The 26834-nt window shown below is 41.3% G+C and overlaps 1 non-coding gene across 1 annotated transcript; it reads right to left on the reverse strand.

The window, feature by feature from the left end:
* Nucleotides 1-5641: 5641 nt before the first annotated feature.
* Nucleotides 5642-5752, reverse strand: LOC123928180. The gene has a single exon (XR_006815639.1). It is a non-coding gene; the product is annotated as a U6 spliceosomal RNA (small nuclear RNA).
* Between the last annotated feature and the right edge of the window lie 21082 nt (nucleotides 5753-26834).

Raw genomic sequence — 26834 nt, forward strand, 5'->3', positions numbered from 1 at the left:
TGGAATTGATTTTTGTGTGTGTAAGGGTCCAATTTCATTTTTTGTTCAGTGATGAATCAATTGTTCTAATGCCTTTTATTAAATAATCTGTCATTGCCCCTGCCCTAAACTAATCTGCAATGCCAATTTTCTTATATATCATGTTTCCGCATTAAATAGATTTATTTCTAGACTCTTGCTGTTCTCTTGGGCTATTTACCCCTAAGACAATACAAAACTGATAATTGCTATAGCTTTATAATTTTTTTTTTTTTTTACTACCTTGTAGGGAAACATTCCCTAATTTCCCTTGTGGAAAACAGGAAACTTTATGATATTGATTTCTTTCATCCATGATCATGGTGCGGTTTTCATTTATTTACATATTTTAATACCTTTCAATAAGAGTTTGTAATTTTATCCTCAAAAGTCTTTTGCATCTTTATTACTGAATAGTTTATATATTTTTTGATATTATGAAAGTACATTTAATGTTATATTTCTAATTATACTTGCTGCTATGTAGAAATGGTAAACACAGTAACTCAGGACTTTTTAAACATCTATATACATTGTAAAATACAGTTGTCAAATAATGACAATTTTGTCTCCTACTTTGTTGAAATTCATCAAATGCTTTTACTATAGTATTGAGATGATCATATAATGTTTTCTCTTATCTGTTAATGTAATGAATTACATTTATTGGCTTTCCAATGTTAAGCCAATCCTGAATTTCTGGGCTAAATACAATTTGGTCATGAAAATGTTCTCTAACTATGTCTGCATTTGGTTGGCTGAATAGCACTTCTTCCTTTATGTTCATAAGAGACACTGAGCTATAAATTTTCCCTTCTCTGTTGGGAAGGATCTCATATCCACATTGTGTCGGCCTCAACAAATGCAAAAGGGAATGTCTTTCTTTCTCTACTCTGAGAATAGTTTGTGTAAGATTAGAATAATTTATCTCCTGAATATTTGATAGAATGTCAGTAAAACCAACAAAAATAAATAAATTCTGGTTTGGTTTCATGGGTTATGTGACTCTTCAGTTTTCTTATGTATTTGTGAATCAACTCTGAGAGGTTAGAGTTGTTTAGGAATTTGCCTATCTCGTCTCAGTTTCCAAGTTTTTTCTGGTATGAAGTTGATCTTAATACAGACTTTTTATTTCTTCATTTCCACTCAATGTGTAGTAACTGCCACCTGCTTCCTTCTTAGAATCACTCATTTGTAATCTTTGTTCTCTGATTATTCTTCCCATCGTTTTGCCTGTTTGAAGTAACTTATCTTTCTTAAAGAACTGACATTTGATTTGCTCTACTCTTTATAGTAGCTTTTTCCTTCTCCACATCATTGATTTCTCCTTTTATCACTGTTGTTTCTCTCTGTCCAATATTTTAAGGTTTTCTTGTATTCTGTGTCTAACTAAATATGTTGAATACTTAATTCACTAATTTTCGGCTTTCTTACCTTTTTAAAAAGACTTATTTATTATTTTAGGGGGCGGGACTGAGGGAAAGAGAGAGGGAGAATCCTTTGTTTTTTAAATTATTTTTATTATGTTATGTTAGTCACCATACAATAATGTCATTAGTTTTTGATGTAGTGTTCCATGATTCATTGTTTACGTTTAACACCAAGTGCTCCATGCAGTCTGTGCCCTCCTTAATACCCATCACTGGGCAGACCCATCCTCCCACTCAGTTTGTTTCTCAGAGTCCACAGTCTCTCATGGTTCATCTCCCCCTCTGATTCCCACTCCCCTTCATTTTCCTCATGCCCTCCGTGCTATTTCTTATGTTCGACAAGTAAGTGAAACCATATGATAATTGACTTTGAGAGAGGAAGAACCTTAAGCAGGCTTCATGCTCAGTGCGGAGCCTGATGTGGGGCTCAATCTCACCACCCTGAGATCATGACCTGACCTGAAATCAAGAGTTGGCTGCTTAACCAACTGAGCCACCCAGGTGTCCCATCAGCTGTTCTTACTAATGGAAGCATTTCAGGCTATAAATTCTCCTCTAAGTAACACATTAGCTGCATACCACAAGTTTTGATAAATACTCTTTCAACTACTGTTCTGTTACAAATATTTCCCAATTTCCATTGTTTCTTTTTCCAAAAGAAACCAGGAGTTCCTGACTGATTTTAAATTTCCAAACACTTAGAGTTTTTAAGTTCTTTTGTTATTAGTCTCTAACTATATGCATTGTGCTTGACACTAATCCTTTGAAATGTATTGAGGTTCTCTTTATGGCCTTGCACATCATTAATTTTTATGAATATGCCACATGTACTGGAGAAGAATGTGTGTTCTGGAGTTTTGGGATATAATGTTCCTGCTAGTCCTAAATAATTCATTGTGCTGTTTAAATTTCATCTATCCTCACTCAATTTTGGCTGCTTATTCTATCAATTATTGAGTACCTATGTTAAATACCCCCATTTTGATAGTGGGTTGTTAATATCCAGTTTTAGGATAATGATAGATTTTCAGATAAACCCCTGAGTAAGCAGATGCATATATGAGTCTGGAGTTCAGAGAAGTCCAAGGTGGAAATGCAAATCTAGGTATTTTGCATGGAGGTAATCTTTCCGGGAAGAGAATAGATGAGATCACACAAAGAACGGAAATGAGAAAGAAGATTAGAAGTCTGAAGTTTGGGCCATGGGGCACTCAAGTGTTTACAGGCTGTGGAGATGGGGGCAGGGGTGTGGGGAATAGACAGAGTGACTGAAAAAAAAAAAAAGGTATTCTCTATAGTGGCAGAGAAACATGGTGAACTAGGAGATGAAGACGTTTGCAAAGTATTTAATGTTTCATAATTAATAATCCATCATGTTTGGCCTATAAGAAATGTGAATTTCCTATCTTACTCTTCCCTCTACACACACACACACACACACACACACACACACACACACACATGCACACACAGGTTGTTTCTGGTCTGGAAGAAGATGGCTGCCGTAGATAGTCCTTCACGGGGAGATTAAAATTAATGGTTAAATGAAGGAGCCGTCTTATTGGAAGCTTTGGGAACATCATCATAACAAGCCCTTAGTTCTAACCATCAGGACTGTCCCTAGAAGGGTAAAGGACTTCAGATAACTCAATCAGAACAAGGGGGGACAAGGGAAATACTGCTCTGAGACCTGGGTCAGAGAGGCCCCTTCCCTGTATCCTGCACTTTGACAGACACTTAACTCTGGCCCTTCTTGGTCCATGCTCCCTGACTGGGGTAGAGTGCCAGGGGCAAAGTAACAGGTCCACTAGGAACCTGCACCTTTCCCCATTCCAACTTGTAGGCCACATCCTTGGTACCAATGATTCATGGCTCAAGTCCATCACTAAGGCATATGGAGAATTATTCCTGGAATCTGTCCTCCTGGGAGTGGACCACACCTCAGATGACATCCTTGTAGGCCCTGGGTGAGCTAATGTGTGGTTGTGGGGAGGCGGGGCTGTAACATAGCTCAGCAAGTGGACAGACATTTCCAGATATATTTGAACATCCTACAGTGGGGGATGTAATCAGGTGTGGGAAGAGTGGCAGTGGATTTCCTCAAACCACCAGATTTCAGCTTGAAACTTGGAAGATTCCAGGAACTCTTAAACTCAAAACTTACCTTCCAGCTTGTTAGGAAGATATATTGGTCAGGGCAGAAATGTAGAACGGTCTTCATTTAATATTTGGTTAGATTGATTTATAAGTTACAAATATTTAAATATACTGTATATCTTGCTGTGGGTCCTATGGATGCTAAGGACAGAATGTAGGAAGTAGAACCTATTAAGGTTGGTGTGGGTAAAAAGTTATGTCATAAAATAACACGTGTACTGTAAAATAAGTCATGAAAAATGCTTTAGGTGTCCCTTTTAGTATGACACAGCACCTTGCTGCAGCCCTTCCCAACACAACCTCCAAGCAACACCCTAACTGCCAAATCCCCATCACACTGGGTTCCCCATCTCTCTACAATTCTCCTCCCAATTAAAAGTCTCTTCCCTCTCGAGGCTGTGCACCTTCCCACCCTCTTGTATTTCTCTTGTCCTCTTACTGAGCTGAACTGTGCCATCTTACCAGCTCCCTTTGCTCTGTATATAGTAAAACTCCACTTGTCTTTCCAGTCCTCGCACAAAGCCCAACCACGGTGATTTCTAATCATCCCTTTACGCTCCTGTGGCTCCCAGTAGCGTTTGAGCCCCTGAGGTCAGGGAGAATATCTGATTCATCCTTGTTTCTCTAGGCCTCCGCCAGAATCCCACACATGCAAGGCATTCACCGAGTGTCTTTGGGATAAATGAATAAATTCCCCGAGCCTTATAGCATACATATCTAGCATGACGGGTTTAGTCCTGGATGATATACTGAATATATCAGCAGGAGGGCTGTTTCCCCTCTGTACAGTTTTTCTTACCAACTGATTTAAAATTCTAAAAAGGATACTGTAGTTATCTTTCTATGAATCTTTTGGAGTAACTAGCGTAGTTGTGAGATCGCAGTTGGTTCCCCGTAATACCTCGTTAAGTTCATTAGAGGAAAAAAAATGGGAAGAAAATGATTTAGGATAAAAGTGAAGATAGGTACTTCTAAAATGATAGTAAAGAATGCCTCATGTCCACACATGTGTTTTGGTAAGGGGGAGAGGGAAGGAGAGAAAAAATTGGAGAAGATTAGAAATTATCCCCAGATCCTACAGTGAGAATTTCATTTCTATTTTTTCCTTCCCTATCACTGTCCTTATTTTCAGGATTCACAGTGATCTTTGAGGAGATTCCCCACTGTCACTGCACCCTTTCCTCATAGTGCAGGCTCTCATATTGCTTGACATATTGCATATTTCTCTCTAGTAGATACAACTTGCAAACACCTTCCAAAGCATCATTCCAAATCTTGAAAAAAATAATGCTAGCAGTTTTCACTTTGTATCATCCCCTAGACCAATAACGGAGCTTTCAAACCCCTTCTATTAATTCACCTTGGTCTCTGGAATACTTTTTTCCTGAACATTAGCACAGCAGTGAATTAGTTTCATCACAACTTTAATTAAGATTTTTTTTAAAAACCATAATCACAGATAATACAGTTAAGATGGCTAAAAAGAGTCAGTATCAAGCCAAAAAGCTACACTATGATTAGGCAATATATCAGGACAACACCTTTTTTCACAATTCAAGTCAAATAAAAATGAAGAATAGAGAGTGAGGTGGCTGCGGAGAGTGGAGATCTATAGTCATACCCCCATTTGCATGGGGGACGGGAGGGCGGGGCCGGAGCAGGAGGCAAGCCAGAAACAGAGGGAGTAAAAAGTAGATCTGGTAGCAAGAGCAAGCAATTGGATTTGCATGCACTTTTTTTTTTTTTCAAACGGTTTACTTTTGGTGGTTCAAAAAATAGTCCAAAATCATCATCTTTATATACACTCCTCTTATTCTCCTTCTGTTGTCTAGTGAAGTAAATACACACGCATACGCTACAATTATGATATACCAAACTTTTCAATAGCTTCCTATTCTTTTGTTTTGTTTTTGCTTCTTAAACTTTTATTTTATTTCTAGTTAGTTCGCACTCAGTGTAATATTAGTTTCAGGTGTACAATATTGTGGTTCAACACTTCCACATACCACAATGTGTTCACCATGACAAGGGCACTCAAAAATATAGAATGCTTCACGAGTTCGAATGTCATCCTCACGCGGGGGTGGGGCATGCTGATCTTCTCTGTATTGTTCCAATTTTAGTATATGTGCGGCTAACGCGAGCACTTGGATATGTTTTTTAAGAGAGAACTGGGGGCAAATTCCACTCACTAAAACCTTGGGCAACTAAAGTTCTCTGAGTCTTCATTTCTTCATGTTTTATTAAATTATCTCACGAAACTAGGACTAATGAGCAGTATTTAGTATAGCAGTAGACTTTATGAGGTTGCAGCAAACAGGGTGAATCTTGGAAGAAATTTAATAAGGAAACAGAAAATTCTACTCTTATGACTTAAAAAAATGACCCTATCACCAAACTCACAAATACAGTAGTAATTACGCACACACACATAACCAGAGTGGGACCAACAGAACTTGTAAAAGAAAAAAAGATACACCAGCTTTCAACTATCACACACAAAAACTTTACACAGGGGGCACTTGGGTGGCTCAGTGGGTTAAGCCTCTGCTTTCAGCTCAGGTCATGATCTCAGGCTCCTGGGATCGAGTCCCGCATCGGGCTCTCGGCTGAGCAGGGAGCCTGCTTCCTCCTCTCTCTCTCTCTCTGCTTGCCTCTCTGCCTACTTGTGATCTCTCTGTCAAATAAATAAAATCTTAAAAAAAAACAAAAAACCAAAACTTTACACAGAAATGACATATGAGTTAAGTCTTGGAGGACAAATTTAAATTCCCAGGAAAAAGACTTTTGGCAACTGACAGATTAAACGTTCTTATTACTCCAGAGGGCTATATAGGCAGAACTATTAGAGAAGAAGACTTTAGGTCACTGGCAGGCATGTCTAACCAGCAGAACAGACAAGGATGAAATAAGCCTTTTCTGAGGCTAGTGAACTCTCATGCCTGTATTCAAGCGAAAACTCAACTGAAGGTTGGATAATGTAATGGGTAATCACACATCCTGGAGACAGATTGCCTGGGTTGAAATCCCAGGTCCGCCTCTTTTACAGGCTGTGTCTTTTTGTGCCTCAGTGTAAAATGAATATAAAAGCAATGTCTGCCCCATATAGGTGTTATGCAGATTAAATAATTAACACATGTAAAACACATTAGTGCTATGTAAGCTTTAGACACCATTAATGATAGTATTTCTTGAAGGGATTATTGTAGAGGAACTCATGCCTTGGTTGGGTTGGGTGAGGTAATCAAAGAGGGATCTGCCTCTTCTGAGATCCAATGTTTCTATATTCCCCGACGTCCAGGGATTGAAATTGCTGATCAACTGAGCATGAGCTGAAGCATCTTTGGAAAACAAAACAAAACTAGAGCATGTTTCTCTTAAAAAGATCTTCATCATCCTTTTTTTTTTTTTTTAAGATTTTATTTATTTATTTGACAGACAGAGATCACAAGTAGGCAGAGAGGCAGGCAGAGAGAGAGAGAGAGAGAGAGAGAGGAGGAAGCAGGCTTCCTGCTAAGCAGAGAGCCCGATGTGGGACTTGATCCCTGGACCCTGGGATCATGACCCGAGCTGAAGGCAGAGGCTTTAACCCACTGAGCCAGCCAGGTGCCCCTTCATCATCCTTTTGAAGATAACAATGAATAGCCTGTGTGAACAACTATTCATATAATTATTTTATAACTCCCAAAAGAAAATAGGTCCCCTCAAACCAGCCCTGGAGCACCTAGGAGCCGCACAGATAGGCAGAAAGGAGTGGGGGATGGGAATCAAAATTAAATTCCTTACAGAAGAAACCAGTCTGTAAGTGATTTTAGAGTGTGATGTACAAAATGAAAGCTGATTGTTTGGGGTCGTGAAGAATACGTTCCCTTGCTGTGAAGGGTAAGCTTCAGTGGGGATGGGGGGGAGGGCAGCGCTACGGGCGTCCACACCTTGAGGGAATGCACCGATTCCCTATTGCAAACAGCTTCTTCACTGTTCTCCCCTACCTCAGTCTCCCTGTCCCCCGTCCATCGTGTGCTCCTGTCTCAGTGTTCCTTCTAAAACGCTAATTCACCCCTGCCTCACACCTCACAGGGGCTTTCCATCCAGCCACAGTATGACTTGCGAATTCCTGGTCTCATGACTCATCATCAACCATAGCAAAGTTCCAGCTGTTTCCCATGCATGAGGTTTGTTTACATGCAGTTTCCTGAGCTCCCCACAGAGGTATTAAAATCAGAGTCTCCGCAGCTGGATCCCGAGGTAAAGCAACTCAACCCAACTCTGTATCCCCATTCGGACTGGCTGCCATGACAGAAGCGTCTTTTTTTCATTGCATTTTAAGTGGAATAATGTTCGGCAGCCTTCACATCTACCTTTCCTCTCAACCAGCCAGGTGCCCCAGCAGCAGCAGCAGCAAGCACTTAACAGAGCTCTGATTGAGGCAAATGGCCAAAGACAGCTTAGCCCTTTTCTCTGGCACTGTGTCTTCCAGCTGAACCGGAGATATAACTCACGGTAGCAAACCTGAAACTGCAACTCTTGACAGATTAATTCCATAACAAAAATCAATCATGGCACTAGTTGCTGGCATACATAATATTTTGAGTTTCCTGTCGAGCACCACCGAGAAGCAGACCTCCTTGACCTTGACTATATTAAACGAATGCACCAATACAGTAATGTAATCAGCTGATCACGCATGCACCATCATCCCAGGTCTGTATAACAGTGATCAGCATTGAGCTCTTGTTTCCTGTGGCGCCTCCTAACCCAACCAAATTGCCGTCTTTACTAGCAGAATGTCTCTTCTAGACAAAAATAGTAGTTGCAGCAGCTCCTCAGAAGGTCTTATTTTTCAACTGGTCACCTCAGGCGATATGTCAGCTGACTTGCCTGCTAGCTTTTCCCTGAGCAAATATCAGCCAGCCAAACCGGGGGTGGGGGGCAGGGGATGTGGAGGAGCACACACAATAAATCCCACTCTGGCCACAGATAGAATACCCTCCTGTTCAGAAAAACCCCTGTTCACTCCTCGGGCCAAAGAGGCTAGACAGGAAAGGAAGCATGAACAGGTGGCTGGGTGAGCTCATCACCTACATAATGAGCAAAATGAAAGGGTTGGAGCCATGGGCGTGCAAGGTGGATGGAATGGAGAGAAGAAAAGGAACTTCTTCTTTTTAACATTAGAGGGAATAGGTTACACCTGACATGTGAATTGCATTTGGGGCAGAAGAACCATCTGGAAAAGGGCAATTGACAATCCTGCTGGGTTGCTCATCATGGCATGGATCAGGATGGGGGAAGACTTTCACAGCTGATGGCACCTGACAGGCAGAGCTTCTGAGTAGCCTAGGGTGAATTTCCCAGAAACCAGGACCACTCTTGCTAGAAACCAGTATTTTCCTAGAAACCAGGACCACTGTTGCTGATTTGCCCCATTTGGTTACTTACAGCTAAAACAAGTGATACTTGGGCTGCTGGGGAAGTGGAGATGATGTGGCCACCATCCCCAGCATCCAATGCCTATAGAGAAGTCTCGTGCGTCATGTCTAACCAGAAGCATGCTTGCATGAGTATTTCACTCATTCAAAGATGCTTTAGATACCTGCAAGCCAAATGGAGATATTTCATCCTCAAAGCTCTCAATTTACCTTTTTTAATAAAATGATCTTGTGGCAAAAGGGAAGAGCTAATTAAGCATTTCATTATCTGACTGGTATAATGAACCACAAAGTGGCAGTGAAAAAAATCAGCATTGGGAAACATCTGTCCCACTCTAATGCTGAGAATGTCACAGCCTAGGACAGCATCTGCAGATGGAGATTTTTAAAAATTGAAATAGAAGAATCTTCAAATAGCATGTTATAGAAATACCTCCAGGGAATAAACTCCAGGTAAAATTTGCTCTTCAAACCTGCACATAGAATTTACTGTTCTTAGAAATGATAGTGTATCTGTACAAAGGAAATCATGTTCAAGTTGGCAGTGATTTAATGAATACAAGGAAATTATACCAGAATTTACTGTGTATTGTCTCTTTCATGCTCAAGGCTTTCCAAAGTGTCTTACTAACAAGCAATTAAAATGCTGAGAGACCAGGGATGGTGGGCAATGGTAAAATGTCTACTCTTATCCTGGTAGCTTGCAAATTGCCTAGAATAGCTCCTTGGTTGCTGAGGAATGTTGATTGTGGATGTCACAGCTGTCCTTGCAATTGTTTAAACAGGCGATGAGATCTGGGGTTCTCCCTAGTTAGTGGAATTTAAGGGAGAACTTCATTTGTAGCCTCTTCTATTAATACTGTAGTAATAAATCAGTATGCACACATCAGGCATTTATCCTGAAAATGTGCTGCCCAAAATCACATCAGTCAAAAGTATCTAAGCAAATAAAAGCACTTGGCTTAATAATTTCTAATGTAAAATTAATAGATCACTAGTGTTGAAATATAGAAAACACAGATAAGCAAAAAGAAGAAATAAGAACAATTTATAATTTCACCCCAGGAAGAGTTAATTGGCACAATGCCTGGTACATAGTAAGTGCTTCAGAAATACTTCTTAAATAAATATTTCCTTCTAGTCCTTTAAAATGCAAATGTATACACTGTTTAAATAAAAATTGGATCATATCGTACTTACTTTTCTGAAACTTAATTGTAAAAATTTTAGCATTAGATCCTATGTAGTTTTCCAAGTCATTAAATATTCTAGCAGTTTAAACGACTGGTTAGTATTACATTTTGGGAAAGATTTGGGGTAAAAATTAGTTAACATTTAATAACATATTCTCATTCTTTCATCCATTCAATAAATAATTTTTTGAGCACTTCCTATGTAGTGCCTCTAGTCTAGACATGTGAATACAACAGGGAACAGATAAAACTCTTGCCTTCAAGGAACTTAAACTGTAGTTGAGGAAGACGGGCCATCAAATTGAGAGTAATAACTAAATGTTTGAAGATGGTAAGAGCCATGGAAGAGGATAAAGCTGGATAAATTGGTTAGAGAATATCTGGAAAGTAGTGGAAGAGTAGTAATTTTTTTTAAGAGTAGTAATTTTAAAAGGTGAAATTTAAGTAAAGTCTTGAAGAAGGAAAAGGATTTGGTCACAGGAATATTTTAAGGAAAGTGCTTCTGGCAGAGGAAACAGCCAACGCAAAGGCCATACAGTTGGAATGTAACTGACATGCTCAAGGATAAGTGAGGTGGTTGGAGCAGGATCAGTAGAAAGAGTAGAGGACATGGTTGGAGAAGAACAGAGGAAAGAACAAGAGTTTTGGCTTCTTCTCTAAGGGAAACTGGGAGCCCCTGCAGTGTTTTGAGCAGAGAAATGACACAGTGTGCCTTCTATTTTTATAGGATCTGCCTGAATGCTGTGTCAAGAATAGAATGTACGGGAAAATGTGTGAGAGGCTACTGCAGTGAAGCAAGCAACAGTGGTGATGGCTCAAACCAGAATAGGACTGTGAAGGTGGTAAGAAGTTTACTTCCAGATGGATTTTGAAGGTAGTGCTAATGGCATATATTGATGGGTAGGATGTCGTGTGCAAGAGAAAGAGAAGCATGGAAAGTAAGTCAAGTCATCTGGCTGAGCAGCTGGAAAGGGTAGAGTTGCTTTGTATGAAGATGGGAAGACTATAGGCGGAGCAGATTTCAGGAGGCAGAGATCAGGATTCAGTTGGGGGCATGTTAAATTTGAGATGTTTATTAAACACCCAAGTGGGGATGTTGAGGATATAGTTGGATTTAAGAGCCTGGAATTCAGGGGGAGTCCAAGAAACAAGAGTCTGGCTAGAGACAAATTTGGGGGGTCATGGACATAAAATTAGCTTTGAAGTCAAGCAACTGGTAAGATCACGTATGTGTAAGTGTGGGACAAAAGAGAATCCAAAGTGCCGAGGCATTCCAACATTGCCATGTCCACCATGGGAAGATGAAGACCTAGTGAAAAAGACTTAATGGGAGCCCCCAGTGAGTGGGGAGGAAAATCAAGTGTGTGGGTCCTGGAAGCCATAAAGAAGGTGCATCAAGGAGGAAGGTATGATGATGTCAACTGTTGCTAATGGGATCACTGGTACTGGTCAAGATCTTTGTGTGAGATAGGAAATGGCACCCTCTACATGGAGAAGTGCTCTTACAGAGCCGCAGTTCAGCAAGTACAAGGTGGACTAAACTCACATCCATCCGTCCCCTTTTCCAGGAGCCTTGTGCAGGCACAAGCTGCATAACCATCATATTAACCCTCACTGCTGATGGGAAAGATAAGGACCAAAAATTAGTCACTGAATTTAGCAACATGGATGCCACAAATGTCCTTGGCAGGAGGAATTTTGGAGGAGTGGCGGTCACAAAAACATCAATGTTAAGAGTTTAAGAGAGAATGAGAACAGAGGCATTGGGGACAGTGAATACAGATAGCTCTACAGGGGGGCGATTTGCTACAAAGAGAAGGCAAGCAGTCGCTGGTGGGGGATATAGGGTTAGAGCACTGGAAGAAACTGCTAGCACTGGAAGGAACGAGGCACAGCATCGTTCTCCTGCCTTGACCACTGTGGTGGTCTTCTCACTGTTTGCTTACATACACTCTTGCATCCTACAGTCTTCTCTCCAAATACCCCTAACGTGATCCTCTTAAATCATCAAGTAAATAATGTCATAATCCCTTCCCATCACACTTCAAATGAAATGCCATCTCGACCATGACCTGTAAGATCTTGCCTGCCTAACTCTGCCCCTTCATTTCTTACCCCTTGTCCCCTCAAATATGCAGGTCCAGCCATGCTGGCCTGTTTCTCCCTCCAACATGCAAAGCATTCTCCCAGCTCAGGCTCTGCACTTGCTGTTCCTTCTACCTGGAACTCTCGGCCCCATATTTTCACAGGTCTCACTTCCACATCTCACTCAGGTCTCCACCCAAACACTGCTTCGCCCTGACACATATGGTCTCCCTATCACAAGCTGTTACAGTGCTATTGGATTTTTCATAGTGCTAATCACTACCTGACTTCATGTAATTCCTTATTACTGTTTGTCTTCCCTCAAACATGTAAGTTCCGTGTAGACAGAGATGTTGTCTCATTTCATTCACATCTTTATCCCCAGCCAGTGCAATGATGTCTGGCATGTAGCAGGTGCTTAATAAGTATGTTATGTACATGAGTAATTGAAAAAAAAAATACTACTATTGATACTACGAACACTTCAATGATTTTTAACATATTGACATTAAGGGTCATGGGTTGGAGTTCTGTTGGCCTTGGCAGATGAGCAGAGAGGAGCTCTAGGGTATACCCTTCCTTCCAGCATACATAGGCATGTGCCTTGAAGATAGGCAAAGGATGTGGTTCAACCTAATTGTACTGTTTAGGATTTTAATGTAATGGGAAAAGTTTGGTAGAAAATAAAACCAGAGGTGTCCTCTGTTGTAGTGGAGAGGACACCGGATATGCATCACAAGGGCTGGATTCAAGTCTGCACTCTATGTGCCTGTGCTGTGTGCTTTCTGCAAGTCACTGTATCTCTCTGTGTCTTTGATCCCTAAATTTAAATTTGTGAGAAATAATACCTCCTGCACTTCCCTCACCTCCTTGCTGGAGGGCCAAATGAGATATTTGGGATAGTGCTAAACAAATGCACATAAATATTTTCTCGGGATGAAAAGAAAGTGTTTGAAGTGAATCTAGGCAGGGTGGCGGGGAGAAGGCAGAGTTCTGCTGCGGCATATGCACCATCTGGCACTTTAAAATGTGTCCCTCAGGAAGAAAAATGAGACTGTTGTTGAGACTGCAGTAAAGAATCATTCCAAAAGTGATATTTTCCAACTCTAATAAGTCTGTGATCAAACAATCAGTTTCTGGGGTAAAGGCCACTACTTTCCACCAACTGACCTGGAAGCCTGTACCGTATACTTAATGTCAGGAGTGTGCCAGCATAAGCAGTTTCTGCTGCTAAAGAACGGAGAATAAAATCTTGTGGCATGAGAGACTAGACACCCGCATCTAGCTGGAAGCTGGAAGAGAAACCTGCCTCCACAGACCTCTGGATGCACTGCCTGGCAAATGCCAGCCCGTCCCTGGAGTGACCAGAGGTGGTATTTGAAATGCGGCATCTGTGTACAGCATAGTTGCAAGAAAACAGGAGCTGCCTGAAGGGATGTGAAAGCCAGGACTGGCGGGGGAGGGGGCATAGCTCAGGGCTCTCCTGGCTGTTCCCTCTGCCTCCCCACGGCAGCATTTCCTCCTACTCTTCTTACCTGCTCCTGTTCCCTCTTCACCGTCACCTTCCGCAACTTACTTGTGGTCTGTGCCTGATCCACTGGGGTCACCCTGAACCTGGACCATTCCATGTGCCGTGGCCCAGAAAACTAAAACAGCCTCTTAGTTTCCCAGGTCCAAATATTTCTAGACAACTCTTTTTGGCCCAGCTCACCTAAACACTTTGAGTCTGGCCACATAAATCTTGGGTCCCTGCTGTCTTTATTTTGGACTGCCCTTGAGAAGGGTGCTCATCCCGGACTAGAGCTGTGTCAGGCGGTGTAGAACGCAGCTCTGCACATTGGCAGGGACTGCGGGCTTGGACGGATGCCCTGAGAAATGATTAGGTGGCCCAGACATTTTAAGTGATACCTTGTTTAGGTGAGGGCCTATGTGTGTGGGTTGCCCCCACAGTCTCTTCTAGAACCTATGTTTATTCAAAAAGCAGAAAGCTGCTAACTCAAAGAGACAGATTCAATAGGTTACCAAATCTACTTGAAATCTTTCTTCTTGTCTATCAGTCTAAAATATTTTATGTCAGGCTTATTAATTTTCAAGGCTAACAAACTGGTTTCTAATGTGCCAGAAAAGGGCCTGGACATTAAGTCCCATTAAGTTGTAAGAGCTGTTTGACTACACACACTTTTCTCATATGTGGCTTGGGCTGTCCACACTGTGCAGTAAAACTGGGGATCCTACCATGCTGTACCCTTCCTCTGATGCCCACCCACCCAACTCTGATTCACTTCTCCAAGAGGTCCTAGCAGTGAGAGATGGACATCACACTATGACCTCCTGTTCCCAGGAATTTGCTTTTGACTCTGTAGACGACCACTATTTGGCAAACAATACAACCGGGGAAATGCTGTAACACTTCCACCTGCCAGACTGAAAATAGAGGCTGCCTTGGACAGATGGAGGAGATCAGGACTCTCTGCTCTGACCATCAATGCCCCTGATACCATCCTTCTATAAAAATGAATTTTTGTGTCATTGTCATAGAGATGGAAGCTGGAAATGCTCTCCTCTTGGCTCTTAGCTACCAGCACTGCCTGAGTGTGCATCTGGCCCAGGGCTTGGAAAATTATGTGGCCTCATGAGAAATTTTCTCAAGATGTGGAGCTGGGAACTCCACATCCCAGAATCTGAAGTACAGTGAAGCTCTAATGCCCCAACACTTCCACATACCATTAACAGCCAGAGAATTGTCTTTGGGGATTTTCTTGAAGAGGGGGCTTCTAGAGATTCCTTCGTCATGCCCTGTAACCAGCCCAGTTGCCACTTATTTAAAAAAAAAAAGAAAAAAAGAATGAGGAGCCTTGGCTCTGCTCAGGTCATGGGGCTGATTGTGTAAGGTTGTTGTAACTCCCATTCATTCCTAGATTTCTGCACTGGTTAAGGGAGGCATTCACACAGATAGACTTCTTGCTGGGACATAGCCTCTTTATGGTTGAGACAGCCACCAATGAAAGATGGAGTTTTACACCTTGCCCTGGCGGTTTAACTTCCCCTAAAGTGTGTCTTAGAAAGCCTGAAAGTAGAGTCTTTAAATAATGACCTTTCTGACCAGGAAGTCCAAATGAAGGTGAGAATGATGATGATGTTAATGATGATGATAACATCAATAAGCCCTATAGATATCTGGGAGTGTTAAGTGACTTGACTAGAGTCACATATATAGTAAATGGCCCCAATTTTAGAGAGGTTTCCATGACCATTAAGGAAAAACATGCAGGTGTTTGAAAATTTTACATGGGCATAGATGACTCACTCTCAATTTTCCAGCCCAGGTTTCTTTCTGACTTTTAAAATGGAGAATATTGACTTAGACTCTAGATATTCAAGGACTAAAAGGATTCCACCTCTCTTTGCATCTTGAACCACTCTCTATTTGTCTATAGTATGCACTGGGGGGTTTGGAAGAGAGATTCGATGCAGGAATTGCCTTAGAGGGCTCACTTGTGCCTGTATTTAGGCTGCAAATGAGATACTTACCAAAGAAGCCATATATCTTTGCAAGAAGGATGGCTTTGGGGGTTCTGAAATCACACAACCACGTACAGTTGGGCAGTTTGGCACCGCAGAAGGGTCCTGGCTTAAATAGAGCGTGGGAATATTAAATACATGCCAAGGTCATAGGGCTGGTAAGGGACAAAACTCCTAGCACAGTGCCTGAAAAACAATAGGTTATCAGTAGATAGTTATTGAATGAATGAGACACAGAGTCCAAATTCAACTTTCTATTCCAAAGGCACTACAGTTTCCATTTGGACGGTCTGCTTCCATCTTCGATGTCTTTCACTAATTAGCCCTGAGGAAAAAAGACATTCTTAATTTTACTTGTTATCTCTGCAACAGAGACATCATGTTTCAATAGTAAAGAATCATATCAGAGCAATGCTACTATGAAGATAGTAGAAACTCAGTCATTCTGACCATCCCCCTTGTGGGCCTGGAATTTCCTTTGTGTTTGACAGTGGAATACCAAATGAGTCTAAAATTAGTGTCAATGAATATTGGAAGGAAAGAATCCCACTTGAGATGATTGTGTTGCCGTGAATATGATAGGCAGACCAAGGTGTCAGTCTCCCCCGCTGAGGAGAGCAGCGGATTGGATGGCGATACACGACGACTCTGACCTGAGTGGGACCATTCCTGAGATTCATCAGGTAAGCTGTTTCAGGACTGTTTCATGTTTTAAAGGCCAGTTAAAAATGACCACTGTGGAATATCACTGTAATGCAACCTGTCATAGTTTAGAACTCAGCATACAGTTAAATAACCTATCCAAGGATATTATGCTAATCAAGTAGCATAAAAGGGCGTCTCCCTTAGTAAGGCATACCCAGAGTATGGGTAGAGACAGTGCTCAATGAGCACTCCACTTAGTATTCAACAGGTGAGAAAAGGCTTAATAAGGTGTCTCTTAGATTTAAAAATCTGAGAAATTTTCTCTCTCTCTTCCTCTCTCCCTGACCCCTTCATCTTCTTCCCCCTCTTCTTTTCTTTCTTAAAATCCCAGGATCAGTGAAATTTGTAAACTCCACCGAATTTCTTACCCACTTTAACTGTGTTAGTAAAACACTCTGTAATGTAGTTCTTGGTGCAAAAAATGGAGCCATTAAGCCCAGTTTAAACCCTATAAAATAACTGTCCCTATCCCCAATTTTGCTCTAGCAGTGATCTCTCTTCTCATCAGTTGGTCTCACGCAAAAACAGGGTAAATTTTAATTACTTTTCTCATGAGTACAAGCAAATGCTTTGCTGCCTACTTGTCTCCTGGCCTATCTGTGGATGTTGGGAACCGAGGTGGGGAAAATTGGCAGAAGGAATATGGCAGAGCCAGGGCAAAGGGTGCCCAAAACATGGCTGGAACCTACGTTTCTGTATCCCTGGCCAGAACGGATTTATTAAACCATGTAGGTATGCAAAAGGCCATTGCACCTCCAAGGCGACCTGTTTATCCTTGAGGGTGAGGGAAAGGCTCACTCCTGTTCCACTTCTGTATTATTGCATCTTCCTTTTGGTATAGGATCACATAACCAACAGTAGGCAGCATGGCGGGGGGTGGGGGCAGAAGCAAGTGATGTACCCCATCCAGAGCATGCTCGTGTCAATGAAAGGACTCCTCACAGAGACCCAGTGGTCTGGCCTAGACTAGAATGAGAATTTCAACTTCTTGGCGCCACCATCTCTCTTCTTCAAAGTGGAGAAATTGCTCACTGAAAATGTTAACTGATCTTCAAAGTCTTTCTAGCTCTGCACAAACTTACTGAACCTCAAGTATGATTTCAATTATGTTCACCTAGTGCCCTTCACCAGCACATAACCTCTGATTTTTCCCTTGGTATATATTTATTGCCTTAAGAGTTTCCTTACCTGCCCCCCAAGTTGAAGCAATTTAAAATGGAATAAAATTTAACATATACCACATTTGAATGGTGTCTCTGTCATAAAGCACTCTGTTCCCTGAGAGGAACAGACTGCAAAATAATTCCTTAATTAGTTTAGGGGCTGTGAATAGGGTGAAGGAAGATAAAGGATCAGAAGTGTTGTGAAAACTTATTTTAGTTTAAGCAGAAAAGAAGTATTTCTCAGGAAGGACTCATTTCATAAGATTATCACTTAGCAGCTTAGTGAGTTTATAAAATTTAGACTCCAAAATGATGATTCTATAATAGCCACCTTCAGGTAGCCTTTGTAAGTGAACTTGGCTGGGTGAAAACAGACATGAGCAGCCCCAGTAACCCCAAAATACCAAGCTTGCGGGTGATGTGTTTCCAACCATGTCCCACATTGGTTAAAGCCAACTGAGCAGCTCAAACAACAAATTCTGCAGCCCAGTGATCACCTGTGGGGCTTTAAGTTCAGTGAATAGAACACTGATCTAGAAAACCTTACACATCTGGAGAAAATTACCTGCAGTTGTATGAAAACATGATGAATTTCAAGAAGTACTCTTTGTTTTAGAATTTGATGACTAACACCCTATTTAACCTTGAGATACTGATACTGTAGGAGTATTGGTGTGGTCCAGCATTGGCGTATATAATTATAAATCTGCTTTGTCAGAGAGAGATTTATGTGCAGGCTATTATGTTATTATTATTATTATTATTACTATCATTATCATTATTATTTTAAAGGTATTTCTTTTTTAAGATTTTATTTATTTGAGAGAGAAGGAGAGTACAAGTGCAGGGTGGGGGAGGGGGCAGAGGGAGAAACAGACTCCCTCCTGAGCAAGGAGCCAGACTCAGAACTCAATCCCAGGACCCCAGGATCACGAGCTGAGCTGAAGACAGATGCTTAACTGACTGAGCCCCCCAGCCACCCCTATATTATGATGATAATGATGATGATGTTAATTCTGATATTAAGATTGAAAGAAAATATGTAGGTGGCTAAGAAAATCAGGTTTTGTGTTTTTATTTGAAAAAGATTGAAAGACATTTTCTAAGGCAAAGTATTTTTTGAAGTCCCTTTTGTTTGAATGAATTGTCCTCCTACACTTTTAAGACTATTCTGGAGTGCAGATTATAAGTTTAGGAAAACTTTTTAGTGGCGTGAGTTCTACTTGGTAACACTGACTTCTGCAATCAACTTCTTTTTCCCTTTGCTTTTTGCTTGTGAGACACACGTGTAGCCTTTCAGCTTAGGCTTTAGAAACTTCGAAAATAAAGCCTTGTCTTGGAAACACAGGAAGGCGGGCCACCCGCAGCTGGGAGCCAGTGGTTCTCTGGCCTTGTTCAGCATGGCCATTCCAGTTTAAACTCACATTTGAAGCCAGTGTCGGGAGAGCTCTTGCATAGTATGGAGACTATCAAATAAGGTATTAAAGCTGGAAATGACTTCGTTGAGGCTGCAGTTGGAGCTTGCAATGACAGCTTGGAGTTTTAGGCTGTTAATATCTCTAGATGCTTATTTCTCCTCATCTTCTCCCTCCTATAAATGAACATAAAAACAGGCAAAGCATCTCCTACCCACATGAAATTCTCTTTTCAATTTCCCCAGGTCCTTTGAAGATACCTTTTGTCTCTCATGCTAGCTCTTCTTAGGTCCTCAACATCAGACTAAGGAAATCAGAAAGAAGATTAGAGGTGTTCAGGGTCATTTCCAAGGAGAGATGTGAATGCCCGGCAGGGTAAAGGAGACCAGAAGAGAAAGTGTAGACCCAGGGAGACAATGGAAAACAAAATTAAGCAGAGATTGGCTTGAGGATCAAGAAAGTGGAACATTGGTCATGCAAATGGGAGAAAAGAACAAAATTCTTCTTTCAGAGATTGTCTCCAGATGTTCAGGCCATGTGTTTGGAGAAGAATGCATTACTTCATCATTACTCCCCAGAACTGTTAGCAGAAACCTTTATGGAATTAAACACTGCTTTTACATAATTGTCATTTACTTAATCTTTTGTGGTTTTGGTGGTGGTAAAATATATCTAATATAAAATTTGACATTTTAATCATTCTTAAAGTATAATTCAATTCAATGACATTAATTATGTTAAAAATATCTTATAACCAACACCACTATTTCCAAAACATTGTATTATCCTAAACAGAATTTCTGTAACCATTAAGTAATGAATCACCATCCTCCCTCCTGCCCCAGTAATTCCCTGGTAATCTTTAATCTACTTCTGGTCTGCATGAATTTGTCTCTCTAGATATTTCACATAAGTAAGATTATACAATATCTGTCCTTTTATGTCTGGCTTATTTCATGTGCCATAATGTTTTCAAGGTCATCTATACGATAACATGTATCAGAACCTCATTCTTTTTATGGTTGAATAATATTCCATTGAATGTGTATACCACATTTTGTTTATCCATTCATCTATAATGATCACTTGGGTTGTTTCCACCCCTTGGCTCTTGTGAATAACACTCCATTTAACTAGTCTTTTAAAATTTACAATAGCCATTTGTTGAAGAATAGTCCTTCCCTGCAAGGTTAATTCTTTAAGGAACAATTTTAAAATATCTTTATTAGGGAAAGGAATTTCCAGTTCCATCCTAGCAGCGTAGTATGGTGGGCACCACTATTCTTGCTTTGAGTACCGAGTCAACAGAGTCACTTCTGAACTTGTTCTGGTTCCACCAAGGTAAACCGAGGGTTATCGGTGTAACATTATTGCCCTGAATGAACCTGGATGATAAACAGTGCTCAGCATTAAGTCAAAAAATAGATGAGAGCTGAGATCCAAGAGAAGAACGAGTGGCTGAATCAGCCACCTAGAGAGTTAACAACTATGTGGTCTTCAAGCTAAGGCTAATGAGAAAGGAGACAGACCCACTCTAAATACTTAAAGCAAGAAGGGATTTAAGACGGGGAGTTGGTTGCTTCTATTCTTAGAAGGACTGGTGGAGTGGATATGAAGATGGCATGAGAAATCTCTCAATGACTTCACTGACCCCTAAGAGAGTTACCATCTGAAACCATCACTGGAGCTAAGAATTCAAGAACACACCTTTGCATGTCCAGTGGTCCAGGGTTCTGGAACCGGAAATCACTGCAGTTGGTGCTGCTTCTGCCCCAGCCGCATCCAAGGCAATTGCCTTGCAGTCCTTATAAAATTGGAAAACGGTCTCTGGATAATACCTATAGAATTGTCTCACATTGTACAGCCTTGCTTGCCAACAGAAGCGAAAGGCGATCTGTCTCACTTTCACCTAAGCTCAGTTTGCTCTTATCTTGGGAGCCTTTGCTTTCCAACTTGGTGGAATCAACTTGGATAACATGGCCCTTTGCCCCACAAAGTAGTCTCATGGGGGGAAAAGGTAATTTAGGCTGAATCAAAGGTCTTGCATTCCCTGATGCCATTTTCTTTCTTTTTTGAGTAGGATCAAAATAGAGATAGATTGTCTAGGGCTATTCACTGAACTCTGAAGTTTGTGAAGAATGGAAATTGAAAATTAGAAAGAGATCTCATCACTTCTTAATTTTTTTTTGATTACAAACTTATAGATGGTGATGAAAAATAACATTTCCATAGTAATGAATTTAAGACGAGGACCCGGGTCTGTGCAAACAGAGAAGAACTCGCGACTTCAGAGAGAAGTTTCTTCTGGGGTCAAGTGTGGAGATTAGGGCACCCCAGTCAGAGCTCAGCAAACTCTGGAATGAGCCTTGCAGTTTCCGAGGAAGAGGTTCTACGCTGGAGGCTCGGAACACGCTCTGCCACTTTCTAGCAGGGTGAAAATGGCCACATTTTCCTCAAGTGTCAGATGGGCTTGAAAGTATCCATTCTCCCCAATTTTCTTAAAGGACATTGAAAAGACATTGAAAAAGTATTTCGCAAGAACAACTGAGACCTATCCATATGGAAGGTCTTGTTATGATTATTTTTATCATTCTTTCGAGATACATAAAGTGCCTTATACCACAGAACGCTCTATGTAGGAAGATTTTCAAAGAATTGCAGTTGCGTTACCTAATGAACTCAAATATATTCATTGGTTATGTGTCGAGACATCATGCTGGTGCTGGGAAAGCAGAGGTAGTTCTTGCCCTTAAAGAACTCCTCATTCCAAAAGTCCCATAAACAGTATGCCCGCTAGATACATCAACAGATCATTTCAAGGCTAAGTGCTAAGAGCAGTAATTGAGGAGTACACTGGGTACTGTGGGAACACAGCAACAGGCATCTCATTTGGCCGAGCCAGGAAAGGCTTGCTAGAGGAGGTGAGGCAGAGAGAGTGAGGGACAGCACCAGCAGGAAGGTGCCCTTTGGCACTGGTAAAAAAAAAAAAAAAATCTTTTGTTTATTTTTTTCTTTCAGAAAGGAGGGAAGTTCAGAGAGAAAAAAAATAATTTTTTAAAAGATTTTATTTATTTATTTGAGAAAAAGAGTGAGAGCGAGAGAGCACAAGCAGTGGGAGCGGCAGAGGGAGGAGAGGGAGAAGCAGGGAGAGCCCGATGCGGGGCTCCATCCCAGCACCCTGGAATCATGATCTGAGCTCAAGGCAGACACCCAACCAACAGAGGCCCTCAGGTGCCCCACAGAAATGTCTGTAGAGCACATTAGAAATGATTTTAAAGTAGGAAATGGTTGTAGTAAGGTAGTAAGGTACTACTTAAAGTAGTAAGCTTGAGCCTTGAACACCACAAGTTTGAACTGCATGGGTCTATTTATACGCAGATTTTTAAAAATAAATATAGTAGAGTACTATAAATGTATTTTCTCCTCCTTATCATTTCTTAGTAACAATTTCTTTTCTCTAGCTTACTTATTATATGAATACAGTATATAATACTTATAACATGCAAAATATGTGTTAATTGACAGTTTATGCTCTCAGGAAGGCTTCCAGTCAACAGTAGGTATTAGGAGTTAAGTTTTGGGGGAGTCAAATAGTATACACGGATTTTCGGCTGCAGAGAGGGTCAGTGTCCCTGACCCCCACATTGTTCAAGGGTTGATTGTACTTTGTGTCAAAGCAGATTTTGACATTTCCTCCCATCACTGAAAGATTTGGGGGTTTGGATAAAATTTTAGGAACTACATTTAGCGTACTTCCCAGTGTCTAGTTGTAAGAGCATATTTGTAGACATCTTATAGAAGTTGAGATCTGGTAGTGAAGTGTTGAGACCAAGCAATTAGGAGAGGCTGATGAATTGGCATCCAGATCCTGTCTGAAAACAAGGATGCAGAGATAGCCCTAGTGGAGAACTCCTGGATACAAGGAAATCAGGAGAGGGGAGCTGACCTTTGGTAGGGTGACTCTAAGTGGGTGACTCTAAGTGGGCTTGAAGTTTCGGAATCCCAGCAAGAAGTGGAAGGGGGATACATGCAAAATTTCCTGTGGCTCATGAACTTGTCTTCTCGCTTGTCTATTTGCAAAATAAGTCTCGCTGCAACACTGCTGGAAAGTGTGTATGTGGACGGGGTTGGGAGGAGGAATTTCCTGAGCTGCCTTCCTTGGCGTCCTCCACTATCCACTAGAGTATCACTGGTTGGTGAGCCAGGGAGAGGGAACAAGGCAGGTATGATTCAGTGCTTCCCCCCCCACCCTCTCTCTGTGGGAGCTGGCAACACTCAGTACATGATCTGCTCTGTGCCTAAGTGTTCATAGTTTTCAGGGGCCTGGTTGAGAGGCATCTTTAGTGTTCAGTATGGCCCACAATATTTGGACTTTAATCTTTGAGCTGCAATTTCTTCTTGGGAAATTTCATAAGGGAAGATGACTCAAGTTCAAACATGTTCAGTCTTTTTGTTACTGGAGAGTCTTCAGGTTATCATGCAATTTCATTGCAGAACCACTAATGGACAAATCAGACACTGTGAATGGACATGGTTTAGGTAGGGGAATTGAGTGGCGGAGCGAATTTTCAGCCTTGAGTCTAGAATGACCTTGTATAGTACTGTCCTGTAACATTCTGATTGACTTCAGAGCCTTCTGGGGCCAAGATCTAAATTGTCTGCCAGTGCTGAGTAAAGGGTGGTTTCTTCCTTCAAGACTAATCAAGCCCCTGATCAAACCTTTAGGTTAGGGAATATCTGGGGAGAAGTTCAGTTTTCTAGCTTCATGCTTCCATATGAAAACCTCAATTAATTGATGCTTTTGGGGACACTGAGTTCACAAAGTTCAGTTTCTTCCTCTCCCTGGGGTCTTTGGAGAGAGCAGTCGACAGAAGTATAAATTGTGTTCTGCTTTGCTCTTTGCCTCCAGGGCAAGCTTGTGGTTGTTCCGCACATCCACTGATTGTGGGTGGGCAAGTCCCTTGCATCAGAGCAAAGTACTACCAGGCCTGCTATCAGTAGATCTCGATCACCAGTCTCCAATATCAGTTCTTATCAATAATCCCTCTGACTTTTGGACCTCTCTCTTAATTGATTCTAAACTTGGTCTCTTTTTTGGTTCTGAAATTGGGAGAGAAAGGGGGAGGTATATTAAGGAATAACCCACTCGAACCCTTACAGATGCACGTTAAGAGGATTTTCCCCACTCCTTGAGCCCGGTCTGATTCACAGGGTGCACCAGGGAGGGTGCAAATGCCACACCCCAGGAGGCTGATTCTGCCAGGAATGTAGGCCTCCAGTGGTAGTCATCTCCCTAGCTCAGGCTGTGATGTCATGAACTTGGGAGGGGATTTGTAATGCATTTGCCTATTTTTTTTAAAGATTTATTTATTTATTGGTCAGAGAGAGAGAGAGCACAAACAGGGGGAGCATCAGAAAGAGGGAGAGGGAGAAGAGCCTGCGACTGAGACACCCAGGTGTCCCTGGGACTATTAGTGAAATAGATTATTAGTGAAACTTAATTTTTAAGTGATATCCAGAGAAATTCCAGGGTTTCACATGACCCAGTTTCATCCTAGTGTCTTACCTAAAAAAAACATAATTCAGCAGCAAAAAAAAAAAAAAATATATATATATATATATATATATATTTCAAGCTCTGTAATTGTCACTTTATTTATTTTTTTAAAGACTTTATTTATTTATTTATTTGACAGGCAGAGATCACAAGTAGGCAAGAGAGGAAGGCAGAGAGAGAGAGAGAGAGGTGGAAGCAGGCTCCCTGCTGAGCAGAGAGCTCAGTCCTCCAGCTCCCAGGACCCTGGGATCACCACCTGAGCCAAAGGCAGAGGCTTTAACCCACTGAGCCACCCAGGCGCCCCTGTAATAGTCACTTTATATAAATTATCTCATTTAATGCTCACCATAAGTATTTCTCATCACATTTTTATAGAAAAAGAGAGAAAACAGAGAAAAGAAAAAAGAGAAAACACACATGCACATGTGCACACACACACACACACACACAACACACACAAATAGGGAATGGCTACCTTGTGCTGGGTACTGTGCTACTGTCCTTGCCTTCTTGAAGTTACGGTCAGATGTGTGGAGGCCAGGGGAGGAATATAAATACCATATATGTATAACCACATATATAATATAATTCCATATTTATATACCATACATATATAACCATACACTGTAGCTAATAGAGAACCCAACAAGGCTTGGAGAGCAAGGAAGGTTTCCTTGAGGAAACCATATTTCAACTTAACCCTGAATTTGATTTGTTTGATAGCAAAGCCTTTTAAAACCCTAATGAGTTGAGGGGCGCCTGGGTGGCTCAGTGGATTAAGCCGCTGCCTTCGGCTCAGGTCATGATCTCAGGGTCCTGGGATCGAGCCCCACATCGAGCCCCACATCGGGCTCTCTGCTCCGCAGGGAGCCTGCTTCCTCCTCTCTCTCTGCCTGCGTCTCTGCCTACTTGTGATCTCTGTCTGTCAAATAAATAAATAAAATCTTAAAAACAAAACAAAACAAAAACAAAAAAAAAACCCTAATGAGTTGAGAACAGTTAAAGTCATGAATTTAAGTTCCAGCAGACCGGGATTCAAATCCTAGGGGGTTTTGTTGTTGTTTTTTGGTTTTCTTTCTTACCTTTTTTTTTTTTAACTATCTGTGTTAAGCCAACTAATTTTCAATTTCATTTGCTTAGAGTGGTGAAGATGATGACGATGGTAGTGGTGCTGGTGGGACAATGACAGCGATCTCACAAGGTAAGGACTAAAAGTGATTAGTATGTAAGCATTTAGCTCAGTGTCTGGCATCTGGATTTTCTTTTCTGTTCCTCTTGCTCTTGTCCACTTTCTCCTTCGTTGTAGTTGGGCGGTCTTTATTCTGGTTCCCAAGAGCCTGACTGTTGGCCTTAAAGTCCCCTTGCTTTTGGAATGTCCCTTTGGCATGGGACATTCGTGCAGATGGGATTGCTAGAAGTATGTTCTCATGCCCAAACTCCCTCAAGCAGATATGTAGATTAGGTGACCACCTTGCAAACAGAAGATGCATTTCTTATGAGATAAAGCCCTTCACCATGAGCCAAAGATTAAAAACCAGCAAACAAATAGGATTGCTTATCTCTGACAGCATCCTCTCCAGCTGGCCAGTTTTTCCCAGCCCTGATTCCTTGGGGTTTTACTTTCCCTGGGTAAGTTGCAGACCTCTGCTCATTGCCACAGGTGATGCAGCTCCCTCTGCTTACTGTGTGGGTTGTGGCAACCTTGCTGAGCCTCCCCACCCAGGACACAATTACTGCCAATTGCACTGGGATATTCTGTGGGAGAGAATACCCTGTAACAAAACACACAGAGGGAAGCAAAACACTGATTATTTAATTTGCATTGTTTTTCCATGAATCTAAAGAAACTCCCTTCTGGAAGGAGAGTGGATGCAAAATGATTAAGACAGAACAACCAGAATAGAATAAAATAAACCTACTCACTTGAAAGAAAAGGGTGGTGGTGGGGGGGACTCCTGGAAGCAGAAGCAGTCATAAAAAACAATGTTATTTAAATAATACTATATCTTTCCTGCCTTATCATTCTGATTACATTCAACTAATCTACAAAATTGAAAGGTAATGAGCAGTATTTCCTTAAAGCACATTAAATAATAGTGTCAAAATGCAAATTTATTCATTAAGTATAGATGAGTGTGTTAAATATTCATGAATTGTTGCTCA

The sequence above is a fragment of the Meles meles genome, chromosome 1, assembly GCF_922984935.1.
Source record: "Meles meles chromosome 1, mMelMel3.1 paternal haplotype, whole genome shotgun sequence".
In the NCBI taxonomy this organism is placed as follows: Eukaryota; Metazoa; Chordata; class Mammalia; order Carnivora; family Mustelidae; genus Meles; species Meles meles.